Source organism: Pristiophorus japonicus, chromosome 1, assembly GCF_044704955.1.
Source record: "Pristiophorus japonicus isolate sPriJap1 chromosome 1, sPriJap1.hap1, whole genome shotgun sequence".
In the NCBI taxonomy this organism is placed as follows: Eukaryota; Metazoa; Chordata; class Chondrichthyes; family Pristiophoridae; genus Pristiophorus; species Pristiophorus japonicus.
This window is the reverse complement of record NC_091977.1, coordinates 219,139,180-219,154,206: the sequence shown is the minus strand read 5'-3', so window position 1 is coordinate 219,154,206 and position 15,027 is coordinate 219,139,180. Positions and strand designations below refer to the sequence as shown.

Below are 15,027 nucleotides of genomic sequence, written 5' to 3'. Positions count from 1 at the left end.
ACACTAAAACTGAGTAGTCAGGTGACTGATGAACTCATTTTAAACGGTGGAAGATGCCTGTGCGTGAATTCTTTTAACGTGGGGTGACTGTTGCACACCAGACGCCACACTGGCTTGACGGAGCAAGGTCTTGGTCCAGTGGCAAGGGGATCCAAGACGACTGGAGACCAGGCTCTGCCGCATGTGCCAATACATACACACAAAACTCAAACATGCTCCTACTGTCCTCCTTCCTTCTTCATTCCCACAGAACCTCTTTCTACATGGAGTTCATAGTACGCAATGTGAGCCTCATGATCTCACACCACCTTCCCTTGGTCTTGCCCACGCTATTCCACTTCTGGGCTCCGACCTCTCTGCTCCTCCATGCCTCGTCTGTCCTCTCCTCTCGGCTCCCGATCTCTGGACCTTGCCTATTCCTCCGATACTCGCCGCTTCTGACCTCTACTCTGCGATATGGAGCAGAGCTCGGGACCGGTGAGGTCGGGACCGGCGGTGAGCAGAGGTCGGAAGCGGCGACAAGCGGAGGGAGGGACCGACGAGGTAAGGACCGGCAAGGAGCAGAGGTCCGGACTGGCGAGGAGCGGAGGTCAGAAGCGACGAGGAGCAGAGGTCGGGACAGGCGAGGTCTATCATTTTACCTCCTCTTCCATTTTGTAGGTGGTACACACTGCAGCCACGTTGCACTGGTGGTGGAGGGAGTGAATGTTTAAGATGGTGGATGGGATGTCGATCAAGCGGTTGGTGTTGAGATTCTTAAGTGGTGTTGGAGCTGCACCCATCCAGGCCAGTGGAGAGTATTCTATCACACTCCTGACTTGTGCCTTGTAGACGCTGATAAGGCTTTTGGGAGTCAGGAGGTGAGTCACTCACCACAGAATACCCAGTCTCTGATTTGCTCTAGCATCCACAGTATTTATGTGGCTGGTCCAGTTAAGTTTCTGGTCAATGGTGACCCCAGGATGTTGATGGTGGGGGATTTGGCAATGATAATGCCATTGAATATCAGGAGTTAGACTCTCTCTTTTTGGAGGTAGTCATTGCCCAGCACGTGTGTGGCGCGAATGTTACTTGCCACTTATCAGCCCAAGCCTGAATGTTTTCCAGGCCTTGCTGTGGGCACGGGCTGCTTCATTATATGTGGCCATCCTCAAAACTGTTGCAGCAATGCAAGAGACTGTACATTTTAAAAACAATATTGGAAATACGCAATAGATCCATCAGCACTTGAAAGGAAAAACATGTTGAGTTAATAAGGCTCAGTTTCTGACTTGCCGGTGAGGGCAGTAAACTCCTCCATGAGCTTTGCACGATTTTTCTGACCACGGCGAGACGATTTTATTCTATCGCGGGTCAGGACTCATGGTTGGAAACTGACCCCAGTGATTTGAGCAGAGACATTTAATCAGAACAGTTTTTTCATTGTATTTGGTTTTTCCTTCATTCAGGAATGAAATAAAGACTTGCCATTTTGCCGTTGAGATTAAGGTGAAAAGAATGTGTGCACATGCTGTATAGACTGTGTCCTGTGTTCAAGCATAAATCCTTCTGCTTGATTTTAAATTGTACCTACAGAATCTGCAATGCGGTGCCACTGATCTAGATTCAGTGTCACTTTATGTAAACAAGCTCTGTCGACACATTCTTGTCCAAACAACATGAAAAATCATTGCCCCAAAGGGGCAGCTTTTCATCCATCGCTTTGGTTAAATATGTTCGTTGGTGAACAGCAGCAGTTTAATGGGAATGTCTCTCATCCTGCATCTTTAAGGTTGGCAACTTGGGGAGAAATTTTAACCCAACATGTCCAATGGGAAACTGATGGGATGGGACAGGCCAACAGTTTTACACCCGCCTGATTTTACTTTCCATTGGAGAACAGGCAGCTGACCCGATCCTGTCCGTTTCCCACCTGGCAGACTAGGTTAAAATTACCCATTCAGTTTTCCCTATAATCTTCCTTCAACACTCTCCATTATATAGGAGAGGGTTAGTTCAATTGGCAAAAGATATACAGATGGTACATTGTCAGCTTGGGGTGTGTCTGCTGGTTGTTGGATATTATCATGGAATAGTACCACACTGAAGGAAGCCATTCAGCCCATTGTGTCTGCACTGGCTCTTTCAAAGAGCATTTACTAGGGCAGGAAATAGTTATTCTGATTGTGAATTCAAAGTAGTGGGAAGACCGGGAGGTCCCGCTCTCAGCCTGGAACCAACTGCAACTCGGTGTGGGTGGAACATGTGTGGCTCAGTTAGGACTGTGCTTTCTCTGTTCTCCCCCACGGCCCCTGCGACCCACCACTAGCTGCTGTACCTCAGTGATACCGACTCCACATTTCCTCAGAGCTAGGGTTCACCCATGGAGTGAAATAGCTGGGAGTGCTGTGTCTCCAGCCCAAAGGCGTGTGAGGACGAATTACCACAGTGGGGGCAGACGGAAGTCAGACCATGTGAGGTAACAAATGGATGAAGGCTGGCTGGTGAGATGGTGCCACCTGCCTGTCTTCCTGCTACTCTCGGTTCCTATGTGGCCATGAGACCTGGATGTCGACACAGTTACAGTGTCCTGGTCTATGGAGGGGTGCAGCTGGAGTCCACCTAGCTCCCCAGGCCTGGGCCTTGACCTGGGACACCAGCCAGCATTAATAGAATTGGCCCTCTTATAAAGGGAGCCAATTTCTACTGTTTTAAAGATTTGCTATTAGTCTACCAAGCAGCTTGCCAGTTCCTGCCCCCACCCCCCTCAATAAGTTGTTGTCCAGGAGATGCCCACAGGTGCTGGTAACTCTGGAGTTCAGGCAAATAGTATCGATGCATTGAAGGGGAGACTAGATAAGCATATGAGGGAGAAGGGAATAGAGGGTTATGGTGATACAGATGGATGAGGAAGGATGGGAGGAGGCACGAGTGGAACATAAATGCCGGCATGGACTGGATAGGCCAAATGGCCTGTTTCTGTGCCTTATATTCTATGTAATTTAATGCAGCTGTTGAAATGATCAAAGTCAGTTGACTCCAGCTACTCTGGTGGATCAGAAGTGGAGGTCAGTGAGACATCAGGAGTCCCACTCTGCTGCAGTTACGAAGTGTAGGGATTCAGGAATTTCAGCTCTCTGGTGTTTAGCTTCAGGCTGACATTTTTATGTACAATTTAGTGAACAGTACCTCAGTGGGAACCTTTTAATGTTGAGAATTCTGGATTTTGATCTGAAGCTTGTATTGGATCTGGAACACTGGTTCATGCTTCAATGATTGCAGACGTTTCACTCTCTAGCCATGCAGGTGACGGATGTCCTTAGACTAATATTAAAAGACTTTTGTGTCTTCTTGAGTTGTGGTTCTGCGCTCTTGTTGTCGATTTAATGCGGTGTTCTACAGAGGCTTGACACATGCAGGTAAGTCTCTCAGTTGCAGGAAGAGTCTGAGTCAAGCCCTGCAATGCAATGAAGCCAAATTCAAATCCAATTGTTCCCATTTTGGCCAGTCTGAAGATTGTGGGACAATGAATTATGTTTAAATGATCAGGGTGCCCCTTTAAAGTGAGGAGATGATTTTTATCGACTTTGTATCATTTAAAGTTCTTAATTTGCTCGAGCCGACTTTCGCTTTTAACTGTAATGCTTTCGGCTGTGTGAGACAAACCTGCATGAGAAGTGAATTGGCAATTGAAAGATGTTAAGAGGCATTTAGGAAATGTTTTAACAGCAGATTTGAGCTTGAACAGGCTTCCCAGGCTTCACCAGTGAAAGCAAGGTGAGAGCACAGCATGAATTGAGGGACTAAAGAAATTGTAGGCAAGGAATAAGTACTGAGACCTCACACCTGCTTCCTTGTCCCAGTGAAAGGCTTTTGGAGAATATGTTTTCACTACTTTGCAGCTGATTTCTATTACTTTGGAGGTCATTGCTATAACCTTGGATTTTTGAGAGTCTGATCGATACTTTCTACCTGTCATATATCAGATCAACATGCGTGCTGTTGGGGGAGATGACTCATCAGGGGAAGGTAGCAGCAGCCAATTCCATGGCACCGTGGGTGGCTCTGCTGCACATGAGGGCAGGAAAAAAAGAGGGAGAGCTATAGTGGTAGGGGATTCTATTGTAAGGGGAATAGATAGGCGTTTCTGCGGCCGCAAACGAGACTGCAGGATGGTATGTTGCCTCCCTGGTGCAAGGGTCAAGGATGTCTCGGAGCGGCTGCAGCACATTCTGAACAGTCAGCTGCCGTGGTACATATAGGTTCCAACGATACAGGTAAAAAATGGGATGAGGTCCTACAAGCTGAATTTAGGGAGCTAGGAGTTAAATTAAAAAGCAGGATCTCAAAGGTAGTAATCTCAGGATTGCTACCAGTGCCATGTGCTAGTCAGAGTAGGAATTGCAGGATAGCTCAGATGAATACGTGGCTTGAGGAATGGTGCAAGGGGGAGGGATTCAAATTCCTGGGACATTGGAACCGGTTCTGGGGGAGTTGGAACCAGTACAAACCGGACGGTCTGCACCTGGGCAGGACCGGAACCGATGTCCTAGGTTGAGTGTTTGCTAGTGCTGTTGGGGAGGGGTTAAACTAAAATGGCAGGGGGATGGGAATGTATGCAGGGAGGCAGAGGGAAGTAAAAAGGGGGCAGAAGCAAAAGGTAGGAAGGAGAAAAGCAGGAGTGGAGGACAGAGAAATCAAGGGCAAAACTCAAAAAGGGCCGCAATACAACATAATTCTAAAAGGACAGAGTGTTAAAAAAACAAGCCAGAAGGCTCTGTGCCTCAATGCGAGGAGCATTCGTGATAAGGTGGATGAATTGACTGCGCAGATAGCTGTTAACGGACATGATGTAATTGGGATTATGGAGACCTGGCTCCAAGGTAACCAAGGCTGGGAACTCAACATCCAGGGGTATTCAATATTCAGGAAGGACAGACAGACAGGAAAGAAAAGGAGGTGGGGTAGCGTTACTGGTTAAAGAGGAGATTAACGCAATAGTAAGGAAGGACATTAGCGTGGATGATGTGGAATCTATATGGGTAGAGCTATGAAACACCAAAGGGCAGAAAACGTTAGTGGGAGTTGTGTACAGACCACCAAACAGTAGTAGTGAGGTTGGGGATGGCATCAAACAGGAAATTAGAAATACGTGCAATAAGGGTACAGCAGTTATCATGGGTGACTTTAATCTGCATATTGATTGGGCTAACCAAACTGGTAGCAATACTGTGGAGGAAAATTTCCTGGAGTGTATAAGGGATGGTTTTCTCGACCAAAATGTTGAGGAACCAACTGGAGAGCAGGCTATCCTAGACTGGGTCTTGTGTAATGAGAGAGAATTAATTAGCAATGTGGTCGTGCGGGCCCCTTTGGGGAAGAGTGACCATAATATGGTAGAATTCTTCATTAAGATGGAGAGTGACACAGTTAATTCAGAGACTAGAGTCCTGAACTTAAAGACAGGAAACTTTGACAGTATGAGATGTGAATTGACTAGGATAGACTGGAGAATGATACTTAAAGGGTTGACAGTGGATAGGCAATGGCAGACATTTAAATATCACATGAACGAACTGCAACAATTGTACATCCCTGTGTGGCGTAAGAATAAAAAAGGAAAGGTGGCTCAACCATGGCTAACAAGGGAAATTAGGGTAAGTGTTAAATCCAAGGAAGAGGCATATAAATTGTCCAGAAAAAGCAGCAAACCTGAGGACTGGGAGAAATTTAGAATACGGCAAAGGAGGACAAAGGGTTTAATTAGGAGGGAGAAAATAGAGTATGAGAGTAAGCTTGCAGGGAACATAAAAACTGACTGCAAAAGCGTCTATAGATATGTGAAGAGAAAAAGATTAGTGAAGACTAATGTAGGTCCCTTGCAGTCAGAATCAGGGAATTCATAATGGGGAACAAAGAAATGGCAGACCAGTTGAACAAATACTTTTGTTCTGACTTCACTAAGGAAGACACGAATAACCTCCCGAAAATACTTGGGGACCGATGGTCTAGCGAGAAGGGGGAACTGAGGGAAATCCTTATTAGTCAGGAAATGGTGTTGGGGAAATTGAAGGGACTGAAGGTCAATAAATCCTCAGGGCCTGATATTCTGCATCCCAGAGTACTTAAGGAAGTGGCCCTAGAAATAGTAGATGCATTGGTGGTCATTTTCCAACATTCCATGGACTCTGCTTCAGTTCCTACAGATTGGAGGGTAGCTAATGTAAGCCCACTATATAAAAAAGGAGGGAGAGAGAAAACAGGGAAGTATAGACCGGTTAGCCTGACATCGGTGGTGGGGAAAATGCTGGAATCAATTATTAAAGATGTAATAGCAATGCATTTGGAAAGCAGTGACAGGATCGGTCCAAGTCAGCATGGATTTATGAAAGGGAAATCATGCATGACAAATCTTCTTTTAGAATTTTTTGAGGATATAACTAGTGGAGTGGATAAGGGAGAGCCAGTGGATGTGGTGTATTTGGACTTTCAAAAGACTTTTTTGACAAGGTCCCACGCAAGAGATTTGTGTGCAAAATTAAGGCACATGGTATTGGGGGTAATGTATTGACATGGATAGAGAACTCATTGGCAGACAGGAAGCAAAGAGTGGAAATAAACGGGTCCTTTTCAGAATGGCAGACAGTGACTAGCAGGGTTCAGTGCTGGGACCCCAGCTATTTATAATATACATTAATGATTTAGACGAAGGAATTGAATGTAATATATCCAAATTTGCAGGTGATACTAAGCTGGGTGGCAGTGTGAGCTGCGAGGAGGATGCTAGGAGACTACAGGGGGACTTGGACAGGTTAGGTGAGTGGGCAAATGCATGACAGATACAGTATAATGTGGATAAATGTGAGGTTATCCACTTTGGTGGCAAAAACAGGAAGGCAGATTATTATCTGAATGGTGACAGATTACTAAAAGGGGAGGTGCAACGAGATCTGGGTGTCATGGTACATCAGTCATTGAAGGTAGGCATGCAGGTACAGCAGGCAGTAAAGAAAGCAAATGGCATGCTGGTCTTCATAGCGAGGGGATTTGAGTATAGGAGCAGGGAGGTCTTACTGCAGTTGTACAGGGCCTTGGGAAGACCACACCTTGAGTATTGTGTGCAATTTTGTTCTCCTAATCTGAGGAAGACATTCATGCTATTGAGGGAGTGCAGCGAAGGTTCATCAGACTGATTCCTGGGATGGCAGGATTGACTTATGAAGAAAGTCTGGATCGACTAGGCTTGTATTCACTGAAATTTAGAAGAATGATCTCATAGAAACATGTAAAATTCTGACTGGATTGGACAGGTTAGATGCTGGAAGAATGTTCCCGATGTTGGGGAAGTCCATAACCAAGGACCACAGTCTAAGGATAAGAGGTAAGCCATTTAGGGCCGAGATGAGGAAAAACTTTTTCACTCAGAGACTTATGAACCTGTGGAATTCTCTACCGCAGAAAATTGTTGAGTCCAGTTCGTATACAGGCAACTCTCGATTATCCGTACACAGATCTAACGGAGAACCCGCTGCAACGGCACTTTTAAAAACTGTCGCACACGTGAATACCAGCTGACGTAATGAGGGTTGTCACTTCGTCCCCAGTCAGGAACAGATGAAAAACAAAACATATACTGCAGTTGGTTCTGGTTACTTACAGGGAGGTTAAATCATTGGGGGGGATCCTTGGGATAGATGAAGTTCCAATACACATGATAGTGTCCCGTGTACAACTGCACCGAGATAGACATTTCGCTGTTTTTCTAATCTTGGCACCGGATAACCAGCTAATCCCAACTGCAACAGAAAGCAATGCAAAGCTCCTGTCCAAACTACTCATTTTTGGTCTTTAACGCGCTCTTACACATGACAGGGGCATTTTAAAATTAAACTTAACTAACACAGACAATATGAATCCATTGTCATGTATTTTATTATCTTCACGCTATGATAACACAAACTAAGTGGTTGGTTCTATCACTGTCAAATTTCAGCTCTGAGGCGTGCACTCGCCCTCACGGCAAAATCGTTTACCCGGAATAGCCCGATCCCCGAGGGACCCGGATAATCGAGAGTTGCCTGTATTCAGAAGGGAGTTAGATGTGGCCCTGACGGCCAAAGGGATCAAGGGGTATGGAGAGAAAGCAGGAATGGGGTACTGAAGTTGCATGATCAGCCATGATCATATCCAGGCTCGAAGGGTCGAATGGCCTACTCCTGCACCTATTTTCCAATTTTCTATGCAGCTTTACGTTGGGCCTCAGATGAGGACCAAGATGAGCAGCAGCTTGAGAAGCACCAGCAGCAGACTTCTCGTCACTGACCTGCCACTGCACAGGAGAGCGGGCAATACCCCCTACATAGTTCATCATCATAGGCAGTCCCTCGAAATCGAGGAAGTTGAGTGGACTTGCTTCCACTCCAAAAGTAAGTTCTCAGGTGACTGTACAGTCCAATACAATCTCTGTCATAGGTAGGACAGACAATTGTTGGAGTCTGGTTTGCCGCACGCTCCTTCCGCTGCCTGCACTTGGTTTTTTGCATGCTCTTGGCGACGAGACTCGATGTGCTCAGCGCCTTCCCGGATGCTCTTCCTTCACTTCGGGCGGTTTTGGCCAGGGACTCCCAGGTGTCGGTGGGCATGTTGCACTTTAATAAGGAGGCTTTGAGGGTGTTCTTGAAACGTTTCCTCTGCCCACCTGGGGATCGCCTGCCGTGTAGGAGTTTTGAGTAGAGCGCTTGCTTTGGGAGTCTTTTGTTGGGCATGCGGCCAATGTGGCCCACCCAACGGAGCTGGCTGAGTGTGGTCAGTGCTTCGATGCTGGGGATGTTGGCCTGATCGAGAACACTGATGTTGATATGTCTAACTTCCTAGGGGATTTGCAGGATCTTGCGGAGATATCATTGGTGATATTTCTCCAGCAATTTGAGGTGTCTGCTATATATGGTCCATGTCTCTGAGCCATACAGGAGGGCAGGTATCACTGCAGCCCTGTAGACAATAAGCTTGGTGCCAGATTTGAGGGCCTGATCTTTGAACACTCTCTTCTTCAGGCAACCGAAGGCTGCGCTGGCACACTGGAGGCGGAGTTGAACCTTCTCGTCGATGTCTGCCCTTGCTGATAGTAGGCACCCGAGGTATGGAAAGTGGTCCACGTTGTCCAAGGCTGCGCGGTGGATTTTGATGACTGGGTGGCAGTGCTGTGTGGTTGGTGGAGGACCTTTTGTCTTATGGATGTTTAGTGTAAGGCCTATGCTTTCGTACGCCTCGGTGAAGATGTTGACGATGGCTTGGAGATCAGCCTCTGAATGTGCTCAGATCCACCTTCGTCCGCGTACTGTAGTTTGACGACAGAGGTTGGGACGGTCTTAGATCTAGCCTGGAGGTGATGAAGGTTGAACAGGTTCCCACTGGTTCTATAGTTTAGTTCCACTCCACCTGTTGAGCATGAGATGGAGCATTGCAGTGAGGAAGATTGAGAAGAGGTTGGCGCAATGACGCAGCCCTGCTTGGCCCCGGTCCGGACGTGGATTGGGTCTGTGATGGATCCATTGGTTAGGATCATGGCCTGCATGTCGCCGTGGAGCAGGCGGAGGATGATGACAAACTTTTGGGGGCAGCTGAAATGGAGGAGGATGCTCCATAGACCCTCGCGGTTAAAAGTGTCAAAGGCATTTGTGAGGTCAAAGACGACAATGTACAAGGGTTGCTGCTGTTCCCTGCATTTCTCTTGCCATTGTCGCGCTGTGAAGATCATGTCCGTTATACCCTGTAGTGGACGGAATCAACACTGTGACTCCGGGAGGAGAGAGAGCGATATCCCCTACATAAGGTATATAGACAACAGATCAGCTTCCTGGACATGTCGAAACATCAGTGCCTTAGGAGGCTCAGGATATCATGTCAGGTGGCCACAGACATTTTCAGCCTCCTGGAAGAAGATCTGCTGCCAGATGGACCTGGTGTGTATGCTTTGCCAGTGGCTGTCAAAGTCACCACCACCCTGAATTTCTTTGCCTCTGACTCCTTCCAGGGATCTGCAGGAGATATCTGCAGAATCTCACAATCTGCTGCCCACAAATTTATCACTCAGATTACCGATGCCATGTTTGACAGGGCCGGCAATTATGTGCACTTTGCAACCAATGAGGCCAGTTACAATGAGCAGGTGTTCAGCTTTGCGACTCTGGCTGGCTTCCCACAGGTCCAGGGAGTCATCGATTGCACACGTGGCAACCAAGGCTCCCCAAATTACCCTGGAGTCATCATGCAGGTATGTACAAGATTCCCAGGCAGCTTCCATGATGCTTTCATCCTGCGCCAGTCCGCTCTCCCAGAGCTCTTCAGACCTCGAAGCAGAGTTAGCAGCTGGCTCCTTGGAGACCAGGGCTACCATCTGAAGATATGCCTGATGACACCCGTTAGGAGCCCAGACAATGAGGCCCCGGAGAGATACAATCAAAGCCACGTGACCACAAGAACTGCCATCGAGTAGGCAATCGGAATGCTGCAGATGTGCTTTAGATGCCTGGGCAGATAGGAATGGGTGCACCTGCAAGGTACGTACGTAAGAGGAATGATGTGCTGGAGTTGGCTTGGAAAGAGACTCTCCCTGCAGGCCCTTTCAGAATGCAGCATCAGCTCTAAGGAGGCATCATTTAAGCGCGATGCAGCCTTGCCATGATGGGACTCCATTAATGCAGTTTCTTTCTCTGTTCACCGACTGGAACTTTCTTCTTTGAACATAAGAACATTAGAAATAGGAACAGGAGGAGGCCATATGGCCCCTCAAGCCTGCTCTGCCATTCAATAAGATCATGGCTGATCTGATCATGGACTCAGCTCCACTTCCCTGCCCACTCCCCATAATCCCTTATCCCCTTATAGTTTAACAGTCTATTTCAGTCTTAAATTTATTCAATGTCCCAGCTACCACAGCTCTCAGGCAGCAAATTCCATAGATTTATAACACTCTGGGAGAATAAATTTCTCATCTCTGTTTTAAATGTCCGGCCCCTTATTCTAAGATCATGCCCTCTAGTTCTAGTCTCCCCCATCCTCTCTGCATCCACCTTGTCAAGCCCCCTCATAATCTTACAGGTTTCGATAAGATCACCTCTCATTCTTCTGAATTCCAATGAGTAGAGGCCTAACCTACTCAACCTTTCCTCATAAGCCAACCCCTTCATTTCCGGAATCAACCTAGTGAACCTTCTCTGAACTGCCTCCAAAGCAAGTATATCCTTTCGTAAATATGGAAACCAAAACTGCACGCAGTATTCCAGATGTGGCCTCACCAATACCCTGTATAGCTGTAGCAAGACTTCCCTGCTTTTAAACTCCATCCCCTTTGCAATAAAGGCCAAGATACCATTGGTCTACCTGATCACTTGCTGTACCTGCATACTATCCTTTTGTGTTTCATGCACAAGTACTCCCAGGTCCCGCTGTACTGCAGCACTTTGCAATCTTTCTCCATTTAAATAATAACTTGCTCTTGATTTTTTCTGTCGAAGTCAATTACCTCACATTTTCCAACATTATACTCCATCTGCCAAATTTTTGCCCGCTCACTTAGCCTTTCTATGTCCTTTTGCAGATTTTTTGTGTCCTCCTCACACATTACTTTTCCTCCCATCTTTGTATCATCAGCAAACTTGGCTACGTTACACTAAGTCCCTTCTTCCAAGTCGTTAATATAGATTGTAAATAGTTGGGGTCCCAGTGCTGATCCCTGCGGCACCCCACTAGTTACTGGTTGCCAACCAGAGAATGAACCATTTATCTCGACACTCTGTTTTCTGTTAGTTAGCCAATCCTCTATCCATGCTAATCTATTACCCCCAACCCCGTGAACTTTTATCTTGTGCAGTAACCTTTTATGTGGCACCATGTCAAATGCCTTTTGGAAGTCTAAATACACCACATCCACTGGATCCCCTTTATCCACCCTCTTCATTACATCCTCAAAGAATTCCAGCAAATTTGTCAAACATGACTTTCCCTTCATAAATCCATGCTGACTCTGCCTGACCGAATTTTGCTTTGCCAAATGGGTCCTTTTTAAATAGTTCAACTGAATTAGACTCATGCGTGTGGTCATCATGCCCGCTCATATTAATTGGTTGGGAAACCCGGAAGCCAGATGCTAATGCAGTGTCTTCGTTTAAAAAGCCACTGACAAATGCACTGCTGAAACTTTCAGGTTTCTCACGTGCTATAGGGCTCCTCCGCTGCCAATATGTCGGACAGTGAAAATTCCGGCCAATATTTCTGTAAAGGAGCATGTTACATTCCAATTTTGTTAAATTCCTTCTTTACATTCATAACTTTAAAATAGTGTTTGGTTTATGGGGCAATACCATGTTTAACATGTAGCAGAAGTACATTAATCTGTGCTAGAATATCAATGAAGTGTTGAAATCTATGGACATGTATTTGATGAATAATACATTAGAAGCTTTTGGCATTAATTTGTTTCATTAGACTGTCTGCAATTTTTGTCTGAATCTTACACTTTTGACAATACACAGGAGAGAATCTTACACAGCTGAGAGAATCCAGAATTAAAACCTTTTGTTCATTCCTAAAAACTGTTGTTTTGTTTTCTAGTTTTGTTCAAGTGTGGCTTTAAAGAAAATGAATGATCCAAAGAATGTGTTTCTTTTTGATTTATGATTTATTAAATATGTTACAGTGGATTTTAGTTCCTTAAGGAATGTGGATGCTCAAAGAAATTAAGCAGTGAAACTAAGTTAGCCTGATTTCCTATTCTGAGCACAGCTCGAGCTGCAGACATGGTTCCGACCGTTCTGCTCACGGGTATTTATATTCAAAGCTACAAACACTTCATTTTATCGTGTTTGAGAATTACTGCAAATTGGCTTTCCAATTAAATACAGTCAAAACTTAGTCAAAGTATTTCACACAATTACACATGACCTGGTTTAAAGCAATAGCCCAGGACTATATAATGACTTTAAAAAATAGAAGGTTCAAATATAAAGGATTCTTAGATGGTCCCGCTAGTAATTAAAGGAACATTGCATCATATCTTTTCTGTTTATAAAAAGTAGCAATGCCTGTTTTCTTCATTTGAATGTTCGCAAAATTACAGGAATGTACAGTTTTGAAATATTCTATTGAGAATGAAATTCTGTTATGAAGACATTAGCCAATCACAACACACCTAACTGGGCCAGAAATTGCTGCAATAGCGCATCTTACAGCGAACGTCATCAATGAGAGTTTTTCTCCCACCATTCACATCACATTCATTTTTCACAATATCTTGCTGGAACTTTGCAGTGAGGTCACTGTCTCATTCATGGTCTCAGTGACGTCACTATCACAGCGATGTCAATGTTGCATCTTTGACCGCATCCCACGGTAGACTGATCGACACAAGCTCACTGTCAGCTTTTGTCGCTGTCTGAAACCAGTGGGATTGGTCAAGTCATAAGCACTCCTAACAAAAATAGAGCAGCTCTAACACAAATAACATGAAAGAACCCCTTGAAGACTCTTGATTCTCCCCCAACTGATTCCCCTTTCCTTTCTCGCAGTCTGACCATCACACATGGTGATATAAGTCTCGCAAACTTGTCTCCTCTCTTCAGATCAATTGAAAAACATTTCATTGCTTTCCAGGTCTGCTTTTACGATGATGTGATAATAAGAAATGATATCTTGAAAAGAATCTCATCAAACGCCTCTCCAGTGAAGCTGGATGCTGCTGTGCTGCTCCAACGATTCTGTGACCCGCAGAAACTACTTCACTTATTGAAATATCTTTTGAACCTGTACACCCAGCTTCTGCTGACATGTATCCAAACCAAGATTGTTCCTTTCTTTAGGTCTGCTCCCTGAAGTGGGAATAGTTTCAGTTTTGTCAGTCAAGAAATGGGAATTATTCTAACCTCAAACCACACTTACAATTCTGATGATATTTGTGTTTCATATTTAAATGATGATACGATTGCACAACTTCAACCCTCAAAACAAGGTTACAGAAATGAAGCTCAGATCCTCCATTTTTCACAGTTGTTCTTGAACACTGAGTGTGTTTTTCATTCTTTCATTCTTGCTATTCACCAGCCTCCCTGAATGTGTGTCTCTTTCAACCAGTGCCAGCTGGAGTGATGTGTGAAGTAGAATAGTTCTCTCAAAAAGTTACATCTTTTTGGAGTCTGTTAATTGCAGCATTCACATGGCATCTTCAGTAATCAAAATAAAAATGCTTTCTAATATAAACAACAAGTATGTCATTGGCAGTAAAGCACTGAGGATGTAAAAGGTGCTATATAAATGCAGGTTCTTTCTTTCTTTGTGTCCATTGTTGTGTTCATACTCTCTCTTTGTTACAGCTCACAGGATGGGCATTAGGATCCTGTGGGATCTATTCACAGTTGCTGTACTCATGCTGGTTCATGTCGGTTTCGGGACACCATTTTGGGTTGTATAAAAGCACAGTTAAGTTAAGTTACTTTTCTCTTGGCTCAGTTTGTCAGTTATTTACATGTAAACAACATCCCTTTAAATGATTCACCATTGACCAGAAACTTAATTGGACCAGCCACATAAATACTGAGGCTAGTACAGCAGGTCAGAGGCTGGGTATTCTTTGGTGAGTGTCTCATCTCCTGACTCCACAAAGCCTCTCCACCACTTACAAGGCACAAGCCAGGAGTGTGATGGAATACTCTCCATTTGCATGGATGATTGCAGCTCCAACAACACTCAAGAAACTGAACACAATCCAGGACAAAGCAATCTGTTTGATTGGCACCCCATCCTCCAACTTCCTCCACCACCGGCTGCTGTGTGCAATATCCACAGGATGAAAATTACAAAACATGCTCCTTACTTGCCTTGGAGTGTCACTACAATGACTAGACTAGACTAATATACAATAAAATTCCAACTATTTAACTGATATATTGGAATAAAGTAACAGGAGTAAATCATACACAATAAATAGATCACTACATATTGTCATCAAAACATAAATCAATACATAAAAGTATAATTCTTTGGGCAGAAACGTGT

General features: G+C 45.0%; 1 protein-coding gene across 2 annotated transcripts in view; it reads left to right on the top strand.

Annotated features, from left to right (window-relative positions):
* The window catches only part of LOC139268395 (endophilin-A1-like), a 229,478-nt gene that overhangs the window by 46,243 nt on the left and 168,208 nt on the right, over positions 1–15,027 (top strand). The gene's annotated exons all lie outside the window — the stretch shown is intronic.